The following is a 22281-nucleotide window of genomic DNA, read 5'->3' on the forward strand; positions in this document are numbered from 1 at the left end:
CTTTCCATTGGCAATGTGTGTCCTCAATGTGTTTTGTCAAGTTCTCAAGAAAGCAGAGCAGTTTTAATGCCCTATCTCTTCATATGCTCTTCCATATCTGTTTTGATCATGAACATATTGCTAATCTTTCTCTTGTTATTCTAAGACTATGTCCAACTTCCTTCTGGAAAGAATATATGTAAAATTGCAGGGTCCATCATTAAAAACTGTTTAAAATTGATGAACTTTTAATGAAACCACATTACTCTACTTTGTAAAGTTTCAACTTCCCATCCATCCATCAAATTCACACTCCTTATTTTTACTGTGACTAGGCTGTATCATTCAAATAAATAATCTTTGTTTTCTCAGTCCCTTGCATTAATATTGAGGAATTTAAGACCAATGGAAATAAACCCATGCTTCTCGCGGAATTACAGTGCTGGAATGTGATCCCACACCTATCTCGTTAACTACTATTGTATACGGACTCTCAAATATCTATTGAATATCTTAGTTTGAATATCACACAGCCACTTAAAAATAAACAAAAAATACAAATCACCTTTTCTCTCCTTTCCCCAATCACATTCCTAAGCCTCTTGTGCCATCTTCATTCCCAATCACAAGTGTCCACCCTTTACCTTATTTCACCATGTTTCCATTAGTTTTCTCCATATTTCTTGTACTCACCCAACAGTAAGTTTTGAACCTATTTATGTTCACCAGCCAAAGACTACCAAGAACATAACTGTGGTCAAACAAACTTGGTCCTATTACTCACAGCCACAGACACATTTACACACACACACACACACACACACACACACACACACACCATACAACATGGAACCAATGGGGTGTCACCATAAGAAGGAAGGGGCTAGCTCTAGGATTTGGGTTCATGTTAGCTGACTTGGGGAGGGCTTCAAGGAATCAGGAGTTTGTTCTGGATTGAGTAATGTCAGAAAGCAGAGATAATTTGGTGACATGTTATCTTCACAATTTCGAATAAAAGGGGGTTAAGATGTGATAGGTTAAAAAAACTGGCACTCAGGTGAGCAAGGTCAGTGACTTCTGGGCATTTTTTTGTGGTTTGTACAGTCTGCTTGATCTTGTCTATGCTCAGATATGCTTGTGGAGGTGTCTTGTTTTGGTCCCAGTCCATCACAGTCACATATGTCACTGAGTATGACAATGGCCAAGCTGTTGGTGCCAGGTCATAGCCCTTGCTGGCTCTGGTGTTCAAGTTATCCTGATCTGTCTCTCCCTCACAGACACCTTATCCCTACAAATACAACCCTCCTAGTTTAATGACCATCTGGTGTTTTATATCAATCTTTCTTTGATAGGAAGTTCTCTTCTCATAGAATATGACTTCTGTGTTTTTAGTTCTTTAAAATCTTAGTAAATTCTTCTGCAAACCATTCTCTAATGATTCCCTTTATAGTTGATCCACCCTCCCCTTGATACCTCCAAACATCAGTAGAAGCATAAGCTCTATAAGTGTGGTTATATAGTATTATGCTCATGAATATTAACTGAACATATAAGTAGATTTATAGCAATTGTTTCTCCAGCATCTAAAAGAAATAATGAGCTATTAGAACAGACATGTTTTAAGAACAAGTGACCAATGATTTCTGTGTACTTGTAAAGATAAGGGTAAGAAATGAGGCAGAAATGAATAACAATAACCTTGCCTTCAAGTAGCTCATATAAAATAGAAAATATTGAATGTTTGATAAATTTAATTAAAATAATGGACCTTATTGTAGAGGATTTTCTTTTTTGGGGATGAGGAGAGGGCTGAAAGAAAGTGGCTTACAAAGAAAGTCATGTGAGACCATATTGCTGCAATGGGTTCATGAGTGCATAAGCAAATATATTTTCTATTGATTTTCAAATGTTAGTGCTATGAAAAAAGCAGCTTCATGCACAGAAAGAAATATGTTGGTTTTGGTCTACTTCTGCAAAAAGTGAAAGTTTCATTTGGTCATTATTTGATTGACCATTTATGTCAATTTGCTCTTTAGAACCTGAGAATTGTCATTTGGGAAAGTTTCATGTTCAGTTCAAGGCTACATGGAGAGAATTATTTGCTTTATAATTTAAGGTGTAGAGAATTTCTGTGCAGTACCTATAACACTTAAAAAATAAATAAATGTCATGAATATGTGATGTTACCTAGAGGTCCCTTGACAGAACAGCAATGTGGAAAAACTTGCCAGCTGCACTTTCATGTGATAGTGGAGGCAAATATGGTTAGATTCTCCTTATGTGAGCAGTTACAACACCTGACAAAAACAAGAGTGACTTTCAATTTGAATAATCAGCATTGTTAGCAGGTCTTAATTGTTCTTTCTCATTATTGATGTTTCCACCTATCTCTCCCTCTCCCTTCCTATTTTTTAAAAAGAAGATATAACTAGAAGTGAGTTTATGGCCTCTAAAGTCTCCAAAATCATATAGTTCTAAAATATTACAAGTTTAAAAGTAATCAAATACAGTATTATTGTGCCCCATTCCATACATTACAGTATTATTTGATATGTATTATATTCTACCTTATTAAAAATTTGTTGTCTTCTTTTTGTAAAATTCTTAAGAAAAATGAGCTGAGAGAGTGAGATATGACATCTTTGAACACATATATTATGTGAGATATTTTGCATTTAATGTAATATTAACTGAAAAACATTTGTAATGTATGTGGCTAATTTGATAGTTTCTTCTTAAAATGGCTATACTTGAGATTTACTTTTTTTTAAAGAAAATTTTTAAACAGGTACTTCAGATTATTACAATGTTTTTAAGCTCATTGACTGCTGGCCATCCACTGAATACTGACCATAGAAGAAAAATATGATATAAATAGTTTTATTATGAAATCATCTCATTTGTATTATTGTACACATATTCACATTAATGAATATCAATTGAATATATGAATAAATCTCCATCACAGTAAAATACAGAGACAGTATTAAAACTTCTAAATTATAAATTATAATTATTTAGATAATTTATTTTATATAACAAAATATTATATATATATATTGTTACTAGATCTTAGGTCCCATTTTTCTTTCTAATCTGCATACCTGCAGATGCTGGCATGATCCACTGTACTCCCATAGGCCACCATGCACAGAAATTAGTTGTCCATATGTCTTGTCAAACTCAGGGCTTATGTGCAATGATGAGCACATTTTTTTTTATTTTTCAACTTCATTACTTGTGTCACATATAGAAAGATGTTCTCTATGGTGTCTTCCCATCCTATTTAGCATTGTTAGTTTAGGCCAACTTAATTCTTCTCAGTATTAATAAATAACACAATGTTTTAAAAACAACACATTTACAAATGTTTACAGATCTTTATTGTTGCAGTGCTCAGCCCTGCTCTATCTCTCCAGAAAAGCTAAGTTAGTAATTTACTGTGAATCTAAGTAAAAATGCTCCAATGGCTTTTTGAAATGTAATTATGCAGCCTTTTCCTAATCATCACATAAACAACATTTCAACTTCTAAATTATATCAGCAAGAAGGAACAGTTTATATTAGTTACACCCAGAGGAGATAAGGAAAGTAGGAGATCCATTGCAGTGCTTATCAAATTGAGGCTAAACAATTCAGGGGCCACAAATTCCCCTTTATAATTATTGTTTTTAATTTAGTTTTTCCATTTCAATGATAAAATAAAATGTTATAATAACTATGATTTGGTTTATCTTGATGACTGTACTATACCCCACTACTATTCAAGTCACATGTACACAATAAATAGTAATTCAGCAAATGAGTAAAACCCAAATCTATACTAATAAAAGGGTAATATGCTAATTAGAGTGGACGTCTTCTGGACGTCCTTCCAGACAAAGCCGCAGCGGCTGTGAAGGGCTGAGGCTCAGGCTGGCAGTGGCAGTAGCAGTGGGGTAATGGGGGCGGTACCTTCCCCTGATCCACCAGGTCACCTCCCACAGAAGGAGGCCAGACTGGGGGCCAAGGCACAGGCTGTTAGGAGTGATCAGGCCAGCAGGGGGGCAAGGTAGGGGCAATCAGGCCGGCAGGCAGAGGGGTTAGGGGCAATCAGGCAGGCAGGCAGGTGAGTGGTTAGGAGCCAGTGGTTCTGGATTGTTAGAGGGATGTCTGACTGCCAGTTTAGGCACCATCCCAAAGGGCCTAAACTGGCAGTCGGACATCCCCCGAGGAGTCCCAGATTGGAGAGGGTGCAGGCCGGGATGAGGAACCCCCCCTCCATGCACGGATTTTGTGCACCAGGCCTGTAGTAATAACATAATAATTAAAATCAAGCAATCTCTTATATACCAGGTTTACTATTATGTAAATATGTATAAATGATTTAGACAGGATACAATAATAAAAAAATTGTTTTGTGTTTGGATGATTAGATTATGGATATTTTATAGTTATATTTTTGAATTAATGCCACTACTTAAAAAAAAAACACACCAAAAACTCCCTTTAAAATTAGTATTTTTCTCCATTCACTACTTTTTGCACAACAAAATAAAATGAATTCAGATATCATCACCTTGTTAAGGTAAGATATTTACATTTACTTTCTTTCTTATTCAGGATTTTTCTGGCTTTGCTTTGATCGTGTGTGTGTGTGTGTGTGTGTGTGTGTGTGTGTGAGTGTGTGTGTTTGCGTGCCTGCAATTCTTTTGCCATTCAGTCAGCTAATCTTCAGAGAAATGTACATTGTTTCTGAGGATGAGAGAGCCTCGAGGAAACAATGTGAGCTGTGCACTTTCAACCCGCCGGCTTCCTGCCGCTCCAGTCTCACTGTAAGTGATGTAAAGTGGCATTATCTTCTTCCTATCTTGACAGATACCAGGTTGAAAGAACACCATGTGGCCGCCAGGCAACGGATCCTCTCCTTTGTTCTATTTAACCCAAATCGCCAAATGACAACCTCAAGAGGCTGGAGCGGGCTCAGCTCTGAACCTCCCCTGGGACAAAGCCTCCGCCAAGATTTCTCAGACCAGGTGTTTCGTCGTGATGTTTGGTGGTGTATTTTTGTGTTGTTTTGCTTTATTTATACCTCTAATGACAAAGCGTTAGACTTCAGCTGTAACAAAAATTTAAAATAAACAACTGGAAAGTGTTTGAATGTAATACTTAGACAACAATACCTCCCACCCCCCTGCCCAACATACACATTCTGAAGAAACTGAAGTTCCACCACAGGAGGCTGACAAGGAGACTCCGTGGGCTCATTTGCCAAGGATGTCTATTTCATTCCATTTCACTTCATTTCTTTCTTCTCTTCCAATATGTGTTCTGCCAAACTCTGAGACAGGCTTTCATGATACGTGGCTGATCAGAGAGAAAATCCTGCTCTCACATTGCTCACTGTCTGGGCTGGGGGCTGGGGGAGACAGACAGATAAACAGAGAGCTAGGAAACCATGTGGGCAGTGTTCTGTCACTGGTGCAGACAAGGCTGTGGTGCAGAGGGAAAAGAAGGCCTCACACGTTCCGAGGCTTCAGGGGATGGAAACTGTCTGGGGAAGCCTCCAGAGAAGGACCTCAGAGAACCATTAGACGTCTTTGATACACACAAAGGCAGAAACAGAAGAAACATCAGGCATGTGGAAAGCTGGCATGGGTGGTGACTGCAAATTATTTTAAAAAGTGTCCATGATAAGGGTAGACTAGAGCTAGAGGCTGTTGTCCGAACTTGACTGAGCTCCTTGAGCAGGTGACAGGCACTTCCCAGCATGGGACGTATGTCCAGTATGTGGCTACATTAGCAGGCACTGGATAATTGATTGATTGAATAAATGAATGACAGCCCCTTCCTAGTCTGAGATACAATTAAAAGCCAAGCCAGGAAAGGTTGACTTATACAGTGGGGCCTTGACTTACGAGTTTAATTCGTTCCGTGACGGAGCTCGTAACTCAAATTACTCGTATGTCAAATCTTAAAGTGAACGAGTGAGACACGTGATGCTGGGCTGATGTTGTGGCATTCACTGTGATGTTCGCTGCGCCTAGTGGTGGGGTATCTAAAGCTGGCTCATAACCCAAATTTTAGCTCACAACTCAAAGCAAAAAATCGGCCGAGAGAAGGCTCGTATTTCGAAAAAATTGGTTAGTTGGAACACTCGTAAGTCAAGGCCCCACTGTACTTTCCATTTCCTTCAAGCTGCCGGGACATTGAAGCCCTTGCAGTTGTGATGTTGGGCAAAGAGCAGAGTCTAGGGCAGGGGTGGGCAAACTTTTTGACTCGAGGGCCACAGTGGGTTCTTAAACTGGACCGGAGGGCCGGAACAAAAGCATGGATGGAGTGTTTGTGTGAACTAATATAAATTCAAAGTAAACATCATTACATAAAAGGGTACGGTCTTTTTTTTTTTTTTAGTTTTATTCATTTCAAACGGGCTACGGCCCACGGGCTGTAGTTTGCCCACGCGGGTCTAGGGCTTTCCTACTCGGGGGCGCTGCTATCAGTCACCTGAGAAACCATGTGACCTGCCTCATTCCCTTGCCTCTGGTAAGACTAAAGCTGCCATTGAACAAGTGAATAGGCTGTTTGAAATGCCAGAAACACTCGGTCCCTTATTTTCACAAGGACTTTAGGAACCAAAAGTTGTATTTGTAATAAATAAATGACTGTTCTTGATAAGGAAGCCAGAAAGTATATATAGGTTATAGCAGGCAGGTTATGAAATGGCCATTTAATGCCAGTCATATAGAAGAGTAGCTTCTTTAATTATAAATGCACTCAGTTCAAAGGCATACCACAGAGCATAAAGTCTAACAGGAAACTGCTGAATTCAATCCAAGTGGAAAAATATTAAAAAACAGACTTTAATAAATATATAATATCTACCAGTGAAGCTGAAAGAAATTGATTTTGTGGAGAGATATTATTCCTATGACGAATAAAGTTTACAACATATGTTTTCAACCACAGTTTAAGTTAATAATACTTTAAATTATGAAATGATAGAAAACTTAATGTATTTGACTTCTGTGATCTGGAGTACATGTGTATCAACAAATTAACACACACATATGTATATATATGCCATAATACATTATATATATATATGCCATAATACATTATATATATATATATATATATATATATATATATATATATATATATACCTAAATTGCAGAGCTACTGCAGTGATATAAAATTTAGGAGGAGGGGTTTGCCTTGAGATGGTTGAAAGTAATCCTAAGAAACATAAGTTCAACAACTCTCTTAAATATCATGTCAAACAAATACACTTTATAATAATCTTTATAAAATCAATATTCTAGACATATAATGTGCATAGTCATTATAGCTAGTATCATTTCTTTATTTTAGTTTTGCTAATCTGAGCCTATGAATTAGTAGGGTTTAATAGAGTTACCTGCACTACATAAATTATTATTCGGGCCATTGATTGGCATTAAGGAAGTCAAATAAGGCTTACATAACCTACTCTATCAATGGGAATTACATTAGTTAATCCCAGAGTTTTGTAACCTTGGTCTCAAGTAATAAAAATCACCCTAAACTAACATTTCTCCCTTTCTATTATTAGCTTCCATTGTGTAAATTCAGCTGTCTGGAAAGCTATCCAGCCTTAAGAAGTAATCTAATCATTGTGCTTTTATCACATTGAAATAGTGCAAGACAGAGATAAAACTGAGAATGGAAAACTAATTTTTGTCAAGTTTGAAGCTCAGAGAATCATAGATTCTGAAACCCCAAGTTTATTTAAGTTTAAAAATAGAAAATAAAACTTTAGCCAAGATCAATGCTAATACTTGGCAGTTTTACCATTGTTTACATATTCATTAAATTTCATTAAATGTAACTGGACTTTCAGTGTCACAATTTATTTCCAAGCAGGAACAAGTGTTTTGAAATAGTATCTCTCTTGGTCTGACCTTATTAGAAATGTGTGCCTATTTCTTATTTCTGATGTGTAAAGAGGAACATAGCTAATCTGGCCAAATATTTGAAGAGATGAGAAAAAAAAAGTAGTCCTGGAAACCATGTGTATTTACAATTGCTAAGAAATGTAAAGATTGAATCTATTTAAAGGTTATTTCTGACTCTATTTATTTTATGGACCTTAAGTGCATTCAGTATAAACCAGATGGAAAATGGAATCAACAACATAAATCCAGAGGCTAATGTGTTCAGCAATGTGGGAGACATACAATGATGCTACTTTTTAGTTGCATAAGCTATTCCTACAGGACCCAAGGGACAGAGCAGACTATTAACTCACTGCCCCATTGGTGGTGAAACTAGCTAAATATAGGAACTAGATGTCTGTCTTGAACGACTCAGGAATCACCAAATGACTGATCTTGAACACGTTGCTAGAGTGAGAACTGAATTTCACATTTCAAATAAGAAATCTTTTTCTTTTGACTTTAAAACCTCTAGAAACTGGACATCTTTCCCATTTAAAAGCAAAGTAAATATAGCAAGCGAGGCTCTTTTGATTGGAAATGTCAAGTTAAACAGCTCAAGGAGAAATTATGTTCATTTCCCTTTTCTCCCCAAATGTCAGTAGATTGCTCAGAAGAGCAGTGCTCAGGGTAACCATGTTCGTGTCGTGGCCCACAGCCCACTGAAACCTGACGAGCAAACATACACACCGTCAATGATCATGTGTCATGTTCCTAGCTGTGGTGACCCATCCTGTCAAAGAACACGTTTTCTTAGTATCAGAGAGAAGAGGACTGAGGATGAATCAAGCCAAGGAATTCAGCCATTTTTTACAGTAAACATATCAGACGCCATTTAAAAAAATATATTGTTTGAGACAACCTAATTAAATCTGGTTAAAAGGACTTCAGATTCTTGAAAGATGGACAGATTTTACTGAAGAGGTTAATAGAAATCAGATATGGTGAAATTTACACATCTCTGGAATCACTTTTAGAAAAGCTAAAGAATCCTGTTAAATCATCTATCCAGGTACAGTAAGCCTTGCTTTAATCACCCCAATGAAATGCTATATTTACCTGCTGAAAGTGTCATTTCTGGGTTGTCTATATTCGGATTTGGCAAAATGCCAACAGGAAAAAGAAACAAACAAACGAGAACAACAAAAAGTTGACTTCGACTCTCTCTTTTTGCTATCTCAAAGAAGCAGCTGTCTGCTCTGATATTTCGTTTATCTACCATCACTCAAAGAGAAATTTAAACAGCCTCTCTCTGCAGCGTTTCAGTATCATGCCTCTGCTCAGAAAAATGCCCAGTATACATGCAGGCATAGAATTTTAGAAAAGCAGAATAGAAGAAAATGGAATTCATAAAGTAATCTTAACCAGTGACTGAAAACAAAACTTCTACTTTCTTAGTTTCATTTCCTTGTAATTAATTGAGATATTTTTGCCCAGTTTGACCCACTTGCTTCCCTCACAGCTGGCATTAAGTTCTCTTACTTAGGTTATAACTTCTGATCTTTAGCCTAAATGTTCTTTTTCTAGGTTGTTTATTTATTTTATTTTTTCATAGTGTTTAACTTTCTTAACAAATAAACCCATTATTTCTCTTTCTCTGTGATGTCATTCACTATCTGGCACAATAGTAGTAGTGATGCTTGTTTTTTCATTATATTTTCCCTTTAAGATTATTTTTTTAATCTCTAAGATATGTACTCTGTAATTATGTTAATCTGAGTGCATAAATCAAGCCTGTCAGACCTTTTCATGTTTTTATTGCTCTTTTCCAAATTCCACTTAAGTTTGTATCTGAGTGCCCCAAACAGGGATTGTGCCAAAATTTCAGGATATTTTGATTTCATAAAAAGTGTTACATTCAATGGCCTATTGGAAGCAAATGGGAAATAATTTAGTTATTTGCTTTCAGAACAGAATACAGACTAAAAATGAATGAGTGAAATTGATGAAACTAATACAGTACAGTACTAACAGTGTTAATACTAAATAATACTAAAATGGTAGAACCAAACAAATAATGGTTGCATACTTTATAAAGACCTGATTTTGTCTCATGGATTAAATAACATTTCACATTATTTTCTGTCATTCCATACACTGAATTCAACAAATATCTACAAAGACCCTGTTGTGTACAAGTTGTTTACTCAAGGATGAATGGTGAGCTAAGAAGTGGGGGATGGAAACTCATAATTGTAAATTGCATACTATGAGCCACATTGTGTTCTCTGTTAGGACTTATATCCATGACCTGAATACAATCCTCCAAGGCAGCTGTCAGAGATATTTACAAGTTGGGTAAACTGGCTTCAGACATAGTACATACTTTGTTCATCTAACTTAGTTGCCATTGTAGCTAAGATTTAAACACAAAGAAAGTTTAGTAAAGGATGGAAATATTATTTAGCAATTATTTAACAAATAACACATGACACTTTAAATTATTTAGAGAACAATCTTATTTAACTTTTTGGAAACTAATATAAATGAGCATAAATAGCTCAACATTGTAACTTCTACTTAACATTGTCCATAATACTTCTTTCCAAATTCCTAATCAGTAATCACTTGCTCACTTGAAAGCCACTAATGCCAAATTGACCATCCTATATAATAAAAGGGTAATATGCAAATAGACCAAACGGCAGAATAACTGAACAACCAATCAAATTGTAATATGCTAATGACGTGCTAAGGCTGCTCAACTGCTCACTATGATGTGCCCTGACCACCAGGGGGCAGATGCTCCAACTGGTAGGTTAGCTTGCTGCTGGGGTCCGGCTGATTGGTACTGAGCGAGATGGGCTAGACATGCCTTGGAGCCCTCTCGTGGTCCCTCCCTGGCCCGATTGTGCACTGGTGGGGTCCCTCAGCCTGGCCTGCGCCCTCTCATAATCCTGGACCCCTTGGGGGATGTCAGAGAGCCATTTTTAGCCCAATCCCACAGGCCACTCCTCTTGGGAGGGCATCAGATGTAGGGCTCATGGCTGCTGAGCACTGCTGCGCCAGCACAAGCCTCTCCCGATTGGGACTGATTAGGCGAAAGCCCGTGGCAGGCACAGTGGGGCTGGGATGAGCGGGAGTGGCAGGTAAGAGCTGTAGGCAGTGTTGGACTGTGGGTTTCGGCCTGATTCCTGCAGGCCACCCAGAGGGACCTCACCCATGCATAAATTCATGCACCAGCCTCTAGTGATATAATAATTACCTGTATACAAACAAAAATTACACCTGCTTGTCCATTAGCTCATGGATGAGCATTGAATGGTGACAGGGCAGTGGCAGGGCTATAGTATCTCAAATTAAGAGTCATTCTGTAAGGTAGATCTAAGCAAAGTATTTTCAAGAAATATTTGCTTCTGGCTTAAAAATGGCCGGGTTCTGGGAGAATAATAAACTTTTCATGGAAGAATGACCATTTACCAGGGAAAACATAAAGCCATTATTTTGCTTTTTAAATAAATTCCAGAATATGGAGAGCAGCTACAGTGTGTGTACAGGTTTAAGCCTCAGACTAATGAGAGGGCATGATACTCTTGTGGCAAAGCCACATGCAAGTCCCAGCACAATTATAGACAAAGGCTATAGCTGTAAGCTTGACCTTATGGTCCAAACCTATGGTCCCACGTGGCTAAGTGAGGTAGGCTGTGGGAGGTGCTTAATAGAGTTCATGTAATTGAGTAGATTTGAAATCCACAAGAATATTGTAAACATCTTGACCATGCCCTTACTTTGCCTTGTGGAAACTGGCTATAAAATAAAGACTCGGCTTGCAGGTCACGGTGCTGTCTCTCTATCAGCGAGGAGTGTCCCACCTAGTCCCAGCTTTATTCTCTTGTCTGTCTTCTTTAATCCTTTACTGCCCCCACCTCAGGTTTACCCATGACTGTGCTGGCTTGACACACCAGAACAATCTTTTTGTTTATTGATCAGTATATATTTATTAATCCAATGAGTACTTATGGAGTTACTACTATTTTCAGGCAGTATATTAAGGGTTATTTATCATATTTCTTTAGCTATATCTATAAGTTCTTATTTGTATCTATCCCACACTTATCTATTATTTTTGAAATTTTAACATGCTTTGCTTCTCATTTGAGCCTGTATTTTAATGTTACTTTATGTATTCTGCATCTATTTCATTGCTGACATTATGCATTTATGTAAAATGTGAATGAATTAGAATGAATGAATAGAGTTCAAAAGAATTTTTTTAAGAAGCATCCTAATTAGAGGTAGGTGATGGTGTTACAAAAGGTATCTATTATCTAATTTTATACTCAAACTAAAACGCATTACACATTTCATTCATTCTCACTTTTTCACATTAGGCTTGCTTCTGATGATTACTAGCCTAAGCCATAGACACTGGTTTGCCCCTATTGGTGTTATTCAGAAGAATATTCCATAAAGTCAGATATACCATAATGTCGAGAGAGGTTTACAAAAGGCTTTGAATTGTGGAAACAACCTCTGAATACCTATATGACATCTCATTATAACTATATACTTACCGAGTTTCTGGTGAATTGAAAACAACATGATACATCTTTTCCTTACGGCAATAAAGGAAAGAATTGGATCTTATTTGAAGCAAAATGCATCTTTAATATTTGGACTACATCTACCTCTGTGCATTTTAAACCCATGAGTACACAGTTTTATTATTTCATATATGCCTTTTTAGAAGATACAGTGGTTATCTGTGGATGGTGCATGACAAGTATTTTATCTATTTGTAAATTTATTTAGTCAAATATCTATTCATTTTACACACACACACATACTGTATATTGGATACTACTGTATATCAGGCACCACTATGGCTCTGAGGATCTGTCAGTGAGATAAACAGACAAAAACCCCTTTCTTTATCTAACTTTTTATGGGGAAAGATGAAAAATCTAACAATAAACATAATACATAAGCATATGGCTTAGCCTGACAGAAGGTTGTAAATATTATGATAAAAAGTAAAACCTGATAAAGGTTATTACCAGTGTTTAGGACAACAGATGCAATTGAAATGAAATTATCAGGATAAGACTCATCAAGAAGGTGACTGGAAAAAAGATCAAAAGGAGGTAAGAAAGTTTATGATGTTAATATCCAAAAAGCAGGAATTTCAAAAGAGCAAATAGTGAGTGTTGGAGCATGACTGGTCTATTTAAGGAACAGGAGGATGCCATTGGATCTTGAACAGCATTAACAGATATCAAGCACCTTTAGTTCATTGTTAGTATCTTGACTTTTACCCCAAGAACAAGGTTTCTCAACTTTGGCATTGTTAACATTTTGATTCTCATGTTTCCTTGTTTTGGGACACTGTCTTGTGTACTGTAGGATTTTTAACAGCATCCCAGTTTTCTAACCTCCATCTGCCTGCCCGTGACCACTCTAGTTGTGAACACCCAAAATATCTACCAATATTGCCTAATATCTTCTAGAAAACAGAATTGCCCCAGAGTGGAATGGAGGAATGTACATGTTGAACAGAAGCCCCCATGAATTTGTGTTGATCTGGAACCTGAGATTTTGGCCTATTTGGAAATGGGATCTTTGCAGAGTGTTCAAGTTCAGAGGAGGTCATACTGGATTAGGGTGGGACTTAAATCCAATGTTTGGTGTTTAATCAAAGAAATTAGAGGGGCTTCTGTATTCAAAGGCACAGCGGAAACACACAAAAAAAGATAAGGCCAAAATTGGAGTGATGCAGTCATATGCCAAGGAGTGCTAAGGATTATGGGCAACCACCAGAGATGAGAGAGACAATGAAGGAAATATTCCTAGAAATTTCAGAGAGAATACCTTCCTGCTGACAACTTATTTCTGACTTAAGCTTCCATAATAGTGAGAAAATAAATATATGTTGTTTCAGCCACCTAGTTTGTGGTACTTTGTTTTAGCTGAAACAACATACATTTATTTTCTCACTATTATGGAAGCTTAAGTCAGAAATAAGTTGTCAACAGGAAGGTATTCTCTCTGAAATTTCTAGGAAAATTTCCTTCAATGACAGCACTGCATGGAGGGGCATCATCTGACTCAGTCACCCTGATGCAGTATAGACAGTGTTTAGATGGGGAGGGATGTAGAAATAAAACCAATTAGAAGCTCCATGCAACATTTCAAGACAGAGATGTTGGCAGGTTGAACCAGAGGAAGATCACAACGGACATGATGAGAAGGATTTGGACCCTCATATGTTTTGAAAATAATTAATAGAGTTTGCTGATGGATTGAACATGAAAGAGAGCAGTTAAGAATAACTCCCATTTTAGACTGAGTATCCACAAAACAGAGAAGACTTCTTGCATCATCAGGAGTTAAGATTAGCAGTTTGGTTTGGAATTGCTCAATGTGAGATGGTTATAAAATTTCTAAGAGGAGCTATTGAGTATATGGTTTGATATGTGTCAGGATTTCAAGTAGAGAGTCATTGTGGAAAGAAATTTGAAGAGTCACTGCATAAAAGAGGTATTTAGAATAATAAAACTGGGTCAGAAAACTAAGAGAGTGAGTAGATGGATAAGAAAAAGCTTCCTTCAAAGTTAAGAGGCCAGGAATAAGAAAAGGAATCTGCAAACAGTGCTGAAAAACTGCAACCAGTGAGATGTTAACAGAATCAAGAGGAAGTTTAATTTTGCAAACCAGTCTTTTTGGGCTTATTTCTATCACATAAAAATGTTATTATAAATGTATTTTAATGAGAAAAGTCATAAAAGTTCTTTTTAATAAATTGTACTCCAGGAAGATATCAATAGTTATTTTTCAACTTTATATGCAGCAGGTCAAAATGTGTCTAATGATACAGCATAAAAATAATTGGAATTGCAAAGAATTTGAATATTTGTATTGTTAGACTATAAATAGAAGGCCTGTTCTCAATTAAATTAGTTTAGATATGTGTCTGATATTTTTCTCAGCCTAGAAAAGATATATCTGGATGAGAAGAATGATAGTCGAGAAAAACACCAGAAACTTCCAATGGCTAGGTTTTCCCATTTTGTGAAAGCACACACTTTGGCTATGGTACACCAAAGAATTCCATCAAAATAAAAGGGAAGAGGGAGAAAGAAAAAAACAGTTAAACATTTCAGTGGATATCGTAGATCTTTACATTCTACAGAAACTAGATCTAGATACCTGAATCAGATTTTCACTCCATGTAGAAATTTCAGAGAAAAGCAGGTCTCCATTTGACCCCAAATTATGCTATGGGATCAGTCAGGTCCTAACAAGAAACAGAGGAACTATCAAAAATAGGATAAAACAAAGAGGCTTTATTTACAAACTGATTAACTTATAAAGGTGTAATTGTATGAAACCAGAAGAAATAATGCAGTAATCCAGGCATCCATTCAAAATGTCATGTGAACAGTGATGGTCATATTGGTAACCCTTCTTTCTGAGGTTCATCTCCACAAGCCAGAGATCCATTATTCATGCCAATGAAATTCCTATAACATGCTGCATGGTTTTCTACTGAGTGAGCAATCCTGCAACCTAGACTAAGAGATGAAAAAGAATTAACATTAAAGGTTAATGCCACTTTTTACAGTAAGTTAGCTTTTTTAAACAGATGTATAAAAATGGTGGCCTTAAAGTCTAAGTATATTTATTAGGCATGGCGACATCAGAAAGTGCCATGAACAATGTCAAGAAGAAGCTATTTTGCCCAGGAAGATGAGTTACACGGGGTCTCCATGGCATCTGGCCTTTCCATTGAAGCTGCCAGCCTGCATAAGTACTAGTGACTTGTATCTGAGTTGCAATTCCGTCTTAGATATGAAGTCAAATTTAAAACTGAGATAAAAATGACTGTAAAATAAAAATACAACCCCATTAATGAGCAATGTACATTTCTAACCAAATATAAGGTTCCATCAACTATCTGAAAAGTCTCCCAAACTGGTTTTAAGTGAAAGTAAGAGCTTCTATTATTGTTTTAAGAACCAAATAAATTAATCACCTCTCAGCAATAACCCAGTGGCATAAAACAGTAAGTACTTTCTTTTCATAAGCTGCTCTTATATGAACCAGGAAATGATAACCATCTGCAGTGGTTGGCTTTTTTTCTGATGGGTAAAATATCTATATTCTAAATTTAAAAAGTAGCCAAGGTGGTATTTGCATATCAACAACTAAGCTACCAGAAATTGATAGAGCCGTAAATCTTGCACATATTTTGAACAATATAAGGAAGAAACACTACAATGTATGTTGATCTCCCAAATTTAGTGCCAATTGGGAGTAAATCAACATTAATATTTGTAAGAGCTTGACAAAATTGGATTGTCACATGTGTGAAAAAATAGTTGCATGCAACGATTTTATTGAAGTATAAGTTTAATGTATTGGTTTGTATGCACAGGCCATTGATTTGTTTGTGCTGTGGGTGTTTGCTGGGATAATGAATGGTTTCCATAGGAATTGAAAACCTTTAGGAAAAAGGTAATGGTTTGCCAGTGAATCAATACTTAGAAGAATATATTGGTCATGGCTACACTTCCACATTGGTTTCATATATTAGCTTGGAACATACTTTGTGGGTGTATGCAATAATACTGATTTCTTTATTAACTCCACGTTTAAAGAATATAATTGTTATTACCCTTTCTTTAGAAAGGACTGAGATTTGAAATTGAGTTGAATTAGGAGGTTAAATTGCTGTCATCATCAGAATATAAACTTGTGGTAAATATAAACATGTGAAAAAGCTTAACACATCTAGTCACCGGTCTATAATTTTATTTCAACACTCAACATTTGCACAGATTTTAGAAGACAATAGAAATATATCTTAATTTATTAAAAACAAATTTCTGGAAGTAAAAATTATTACCATGTGAACAGAAGTCCAAAAAAATTCATTCAGTACTAAATCCACTTAGCAGCAACATGGCGTAGTGAGATGAAAGAAACCAACTTGTATTTAGAAAGCAAACATTGGGTTTTCAGTCTTACTGCCAGTATACCCATAAGTTCTGTCTTTTTTATTGTCATTTACTTTAAGCTATTTCACCTCATCTGCAGTATTAAGATAGTACTTGCTACCTGGCCACCCATAGAACCTCTGAAAGGATCAACACTTGCAGAGGAGGTCTGTGAAACTAATGTTCCATATGAAGGATAAAGGTTAGTGTACACAGTTCTGAAGAAAGTTTTCCTGGGCTCATTGTCCATATCTGTAACTAGGTGTTTCATTATTTTTACTCTTTATACATATTATTGGAATATAAGTCATATGCCATAAAAGTCACACTTTTAAAAATATGCAATTCAGGTTTTTCTTTTAGTATATTCACAGAGTTCTGCAACCACAATCATCTAATTTCAGAATATTTCATAACCCAGCAAGAAACCCTGTATCCATTGAGGAGCCACTGTCCACTGCTCCTTGCTCCACAACCTTAGAACAACAAATCTGCTGTCGCTATGGATTTTCTTATTCTGGACATTTCATACAAATGGAATCATACAATGTGTCATCTTTTGTGATTGGGGCTATTAACTTAGCTTAATATTTTCAGAGTTCATCTATATTATGACATGTATCAATAAGTCATTCCTTTTTCTTTTTCCAAATAATGCCCCATTACATTGATACACCACATTGTGATTATCTATTTACAGTTTATGAATATTTTAATTGTTTTCACTTTTTTGGCTACTATGAATAAATACTGCTATAAACATTCAGGTATACATTTTTTCATGGACATGTTTTATTACTATTGGTCATATATATATATATATATATAGAGAGAGAGAGAGAGAGAGAGAGAGAGAGAGAGAGAGAATGGCTGGCTCATATGGAAGCTCTATGTATAAGATCTTAAGAAACTGACAAAATGTTCCAAAGTTGCTGTATCATTGTAAAATTCTACCTTTAATTTATAAGGGTTCACATTTCACCACTTGTTATTGTCTTTTTTTTTTATTTTAGCCATTCTACATGGTGTAAAGTGATTTTGATTTGCATTTTCCTAGTGTTTTATAGTGTTGAGCTATTTTTTATGTTCTTATAGACCACCTCTATATCTCTTTTGGAGAAATGAATATTCAAATATTTTTTTCCCATTTTTTAATTGGGTTACTTATCTTTATTGATGTTTAGTTGGAATAGTTCTTTATATTCTGGATACAAATTCTGTACCAGATATATGATTTTAAAATATTTTATCTTATTCTCTGAGTTGTATTTTCACTTTTGCAATGTTGTGCCTTGAAACACAAGATAGCTTAATTTTTGTGAAGTCCAATTTATTTATTATTTTTCAGTTATACTTTGGTGTAATATTCAAAAAACCACTGTCTAATCTAAGGTAATAATAATGTATTTTTATTTTTTTCTAAGAGTTTTATAATTTTAGCTCTTACATTTTTGTGTTAAGAGCCCAATCTTATTTATATGTGGATATCCAGTTGTCCTGGCACCATTTGTTGAAAAGAATATTCTTACCCCATTGCAATATCATGGCACTTTTGTCCAAAATCAATTAACCATATGCCATGATTTATTTCTGGACTCTCAGTTCTATTCCATTGATCCATGTATGTATCCTGTGACTGTACCATACTGCAGCTCTCAGGAAGTCACAAAGGAAAGTGTGAGTGCTCTTAGTTTGTTCTTAATCAAGAATATTTGGATAATTTTGAATGCTTAATAGCTATATAAACTTTAGGATCATTTTGTTAAAAGAAAAAAGCATAATTTCAATATAGTTTTTCTCACTTTTATATGGTGAATGCTTTTTAAAATAATTTAATTGATTTTTAGAGACAGAGGGAAGGAGAGGGAGAGAGAGATAGAAACATCAATGATGACAGAGAATCATTGATTGGCTACCTCCTGTGCGCTCCCTACTGGGGATCAAGCCCACAACCCGGGCATGTACCCTGACTAGGAATGGAATTGGCCATCTCTTGGTGTATAGGCTGATGCTCAACTACCTGAGCCACACTAGCCAGGCTAGTCAATGCCTCTTAATGATGCTTGGATCACAGTAAGCATTTTCAAATTAATAATTAAATGAATTAATGTACAAATACAACCAAGCTTTGATCTAAAACAAGCCCAAAGAATAAGTAATATTTTTAAACCAATATAATCACTTTTGAGCCCCAAACATGCATCCTCCCAGGAATCCTTTCTTTGATTTTATTTTTTTACTTTTATTTATTATGCCTATTTGCCAAAGCTATACAAAGAAAGCATGATGGTTTTTATATGTGAGAATCCCAAAATATGATTTATTTTTATGGTAAAAAAAATTGTATTAAGATCACATACATAAAGACAATTGACTAGGTTTGTTTGGAGATTTCTGTGCACCTACACTATCCATCTCTCTGAATGTATGTTTTCTTTTATCAGCAGCTGCAGGTTCAGTTAGTCTTCTTTTTTTTTCCTCTCTGAAAAACAGGTTTCTCTACTCTGGTGTGAACTTGGCCACTTGACTTTTCATGATTTCTCAATTCAAACTCTTAACACCGATTAAGGAGAACCTCAGTGTCCAAATTCTAAATTTTTGTGCAGAAAATAGAAGCACCTCAACAACTTTGGTTGGTCACTTCAACCATTGTCCCCTCGCCCATTCAATTGTGGCTGGAGATCTCCAGGGTGATGTAACATAAACATAGTCGCAATGCTCATAGAATGAGATACATATGACCTTGAATTGCACCCCCAAGGAAATTACAATATCTAGTCCTGTGACTTTATGAAAGGGAAGGGTGGAAGGAAACTATTTTAAAAGTATTAAAAGAAAGACTACTGTAATAATAGTATGAGAATATACAATAGCATCATATACAAATAGCATACATAAATTTATTACAAATAGCACCACACTATGCTATTGAAATAATCATAATGATTTTAGGATCAGTGATTCTTTACCCTTCCATATTTTGGATGTTTAGATAAGCAGTGATGAATTGAGCTAGTCTAATGTTTGAAGGCTCAGGATCTATGTTGCAGTTCTTAGAATAAGTAGCTCTGTGGTTTTGGCAAGTCATGCCATCTTCCCGCAAATTGACCCATCTGGGAAAAGTAGCTTGATTTCAATTCCTTGAACTATCTCCGGTTTTAGTCCATCTTATCGTTGGCATAAACATGGGAGTTCTTAATGATGGGAATGATAACAGCAAAACACAGTTGGTCTGATCATGACACCACCAAATATAAGCTTTGCTTCTTTAAAGCAGAGTGGAGATATGGGAAACTTATAAGAGAAAAATCAATCTTTTAACAGAACACATACTTTAAGTAATTGAAATCGTTCCGATAGCACAAAGGCAGCCCTCAAGCAACTACAAACAGGAGAATGGAGCACAGCATTTTCAAATGACATCATATATACTCAGCGCTGCTTTTACTCTAAGTGATTTTCAGTGTATGCAAGCAAAGTGTGCAGCTTATTTATCATAAAGCTAAAATCCATACAAGTCCTTCAGATGTTTCAATAAACTTATGAAAAAGTATTTTTCAAGAGGAAAGCCAACTAGCAATTTATTTTTCTCGTGCTTTGAAATATGTTTAAATCAAACTTGATGTCATGATTCTTTTTAGACTCCAGATACTGTGGGTTCTCCTTGACACTTTGATTACCTTAGAGAAATATATTCATTTGACCGGATAAAAAAGTAGAGTTGGGGAGTAGTAAGTCTAATTGTAAAAGAATATAACTTTGGAAGGATCACCCCACTATCCCTAAATTCAAATGCAATTAATTTAAGGCACATGTATTCTGTCACGTGTAGGAGATATATTATAATTAGTATAATATGCGTTATACTGGAAAACCAATTACATTACTCTAAGGACATGCCATTGGATTTATCTAAAGTAACAGAAATGCTCAGAGTTAATTAAGTTTGTCTTATGCTAACAAGAAATTGTGTCATATTATAGGAAGATTTTAGAATACTAAAAGGTCAATCTGTATTGTAAAAAAAATCTGCACATAAATGTTTTATGAGGGATTGGCATAGAATAACATATGAACCAAACCACAGCCTGTGCTTAGTCCTCTAATTGGATTTTTTTTTAAGTTCTGTATTTTAATTAGGATGATTTCTGTTGTAGGTAACAGAAAACCAGATACACACTCTACAATTTAGTGATATGTTTTGAGAGTTCAGAGGTGGCTCCTGCCTGGTGTTTGCTTTAACCTAGTGACCTTTGGTTTTCATCTAGGTGATTGCAAAATTCAGGCAATAGTTCAGGCTCCTGAATACTTGGTCATTTGGGGGAAGAGAGAGCTTATTTTCCTCCTAAAGGCAAGGAGTTGTCTTTCCCAATGTTTGGTAGCAAAAATGTCTTCTTTATCCTTGCTTGAATTAGGTTGCAACTATTTTTTAAATGGTCCCTGAAATCAAGGGGAAAAAATTAAGAGATTGTTATCCTAGACCTTAATGCCTGAAGAAAAATCTTATGGTATAAGTCTGTGGGAGTGAATTCCCTTTAAAGCATTCTGGCCCCTGAAATGGCCAGGATCAACATCCCCAAAACACATATTTAAGTGTGCATGTGAGGGTGGGGGTAGGGGTGTATGCTTATAGAAAGTTTATTTAGGAAAAACAAAAGTAGGAATTTTACTGGATATAATACAATGTCTACCATACTCTGTGAACAAGGGGCATGGAAATATTTGGTAAAGGAACATTAAACCCGAAAAATTTATGTTGCTCTCCATAACAACAATAACAGTCAAAATCTATCTTAGAAAAATATCCCAAACACCAAGTTCTCTATCTTCTGCATCCCATTTAACTATCTACACTAATAAAAGAGAAACATGGTAATTGGCGTACGACCGCTACCCTTCCCATTGGCTAATCAGCGTATCCTTATGCAAATTAACTGTCAGCCAAGATGGCGGCCGGCAGCCATGCACTGAAGCGAGCAGGGAGACTTGCTTCCTCCAGGAACTGCAGACTCCAACGTACCCCGCCTCACTTGCCGGCCTCTCAACTGCAACTCTAAGCAACTATTACTATGTTGCAAATAAGAAGCTAAACAAAACCGGCTTTCAGTCAGCCCCGGATCGCAACATTGTATCCATGTTTTCAGCATTGAGGCCTCAGAGCTAAAGCTGGCCCAGAATAAAAAAAAAAAAAAAAGAAAACAAGGAGCAGTTGGGAGCTCTTAGTCAACTGCCAGCAGGAAAACAGCCCTCAGCCCCTCAGCCAGCCTGGCCAGGCACCCCAGTGGGGACCCCCACCCTGATCCAGGACACCCTTCAGGGCAAACCAGCCAGCCCCCACCCATGCACCAGGCCTCTATTCTATATAGTAAAAGGGTAATATGCCTCCTGGCACCTGGATCAGTGGAGCAGCG

The sequence above is a fragment of the Myotis yumanensis genome, unplaced genomic scaffold, assembly GCF_028538775.1.
Source record: "Myotis yumanensis isolate MYYU_CA2020_CCGP unplaced genomic scaffold, mMyoYum1.0.hap1 SCAF_1, whole genome shotgun sequence".
In the NCBI taxonomy this organism is placed as follows: Eukaryota; Metazoa; Chordata; class Mammalia; order Chiroptera; family Vespertilionidae; genus Myotis; species Myotis yumanensis.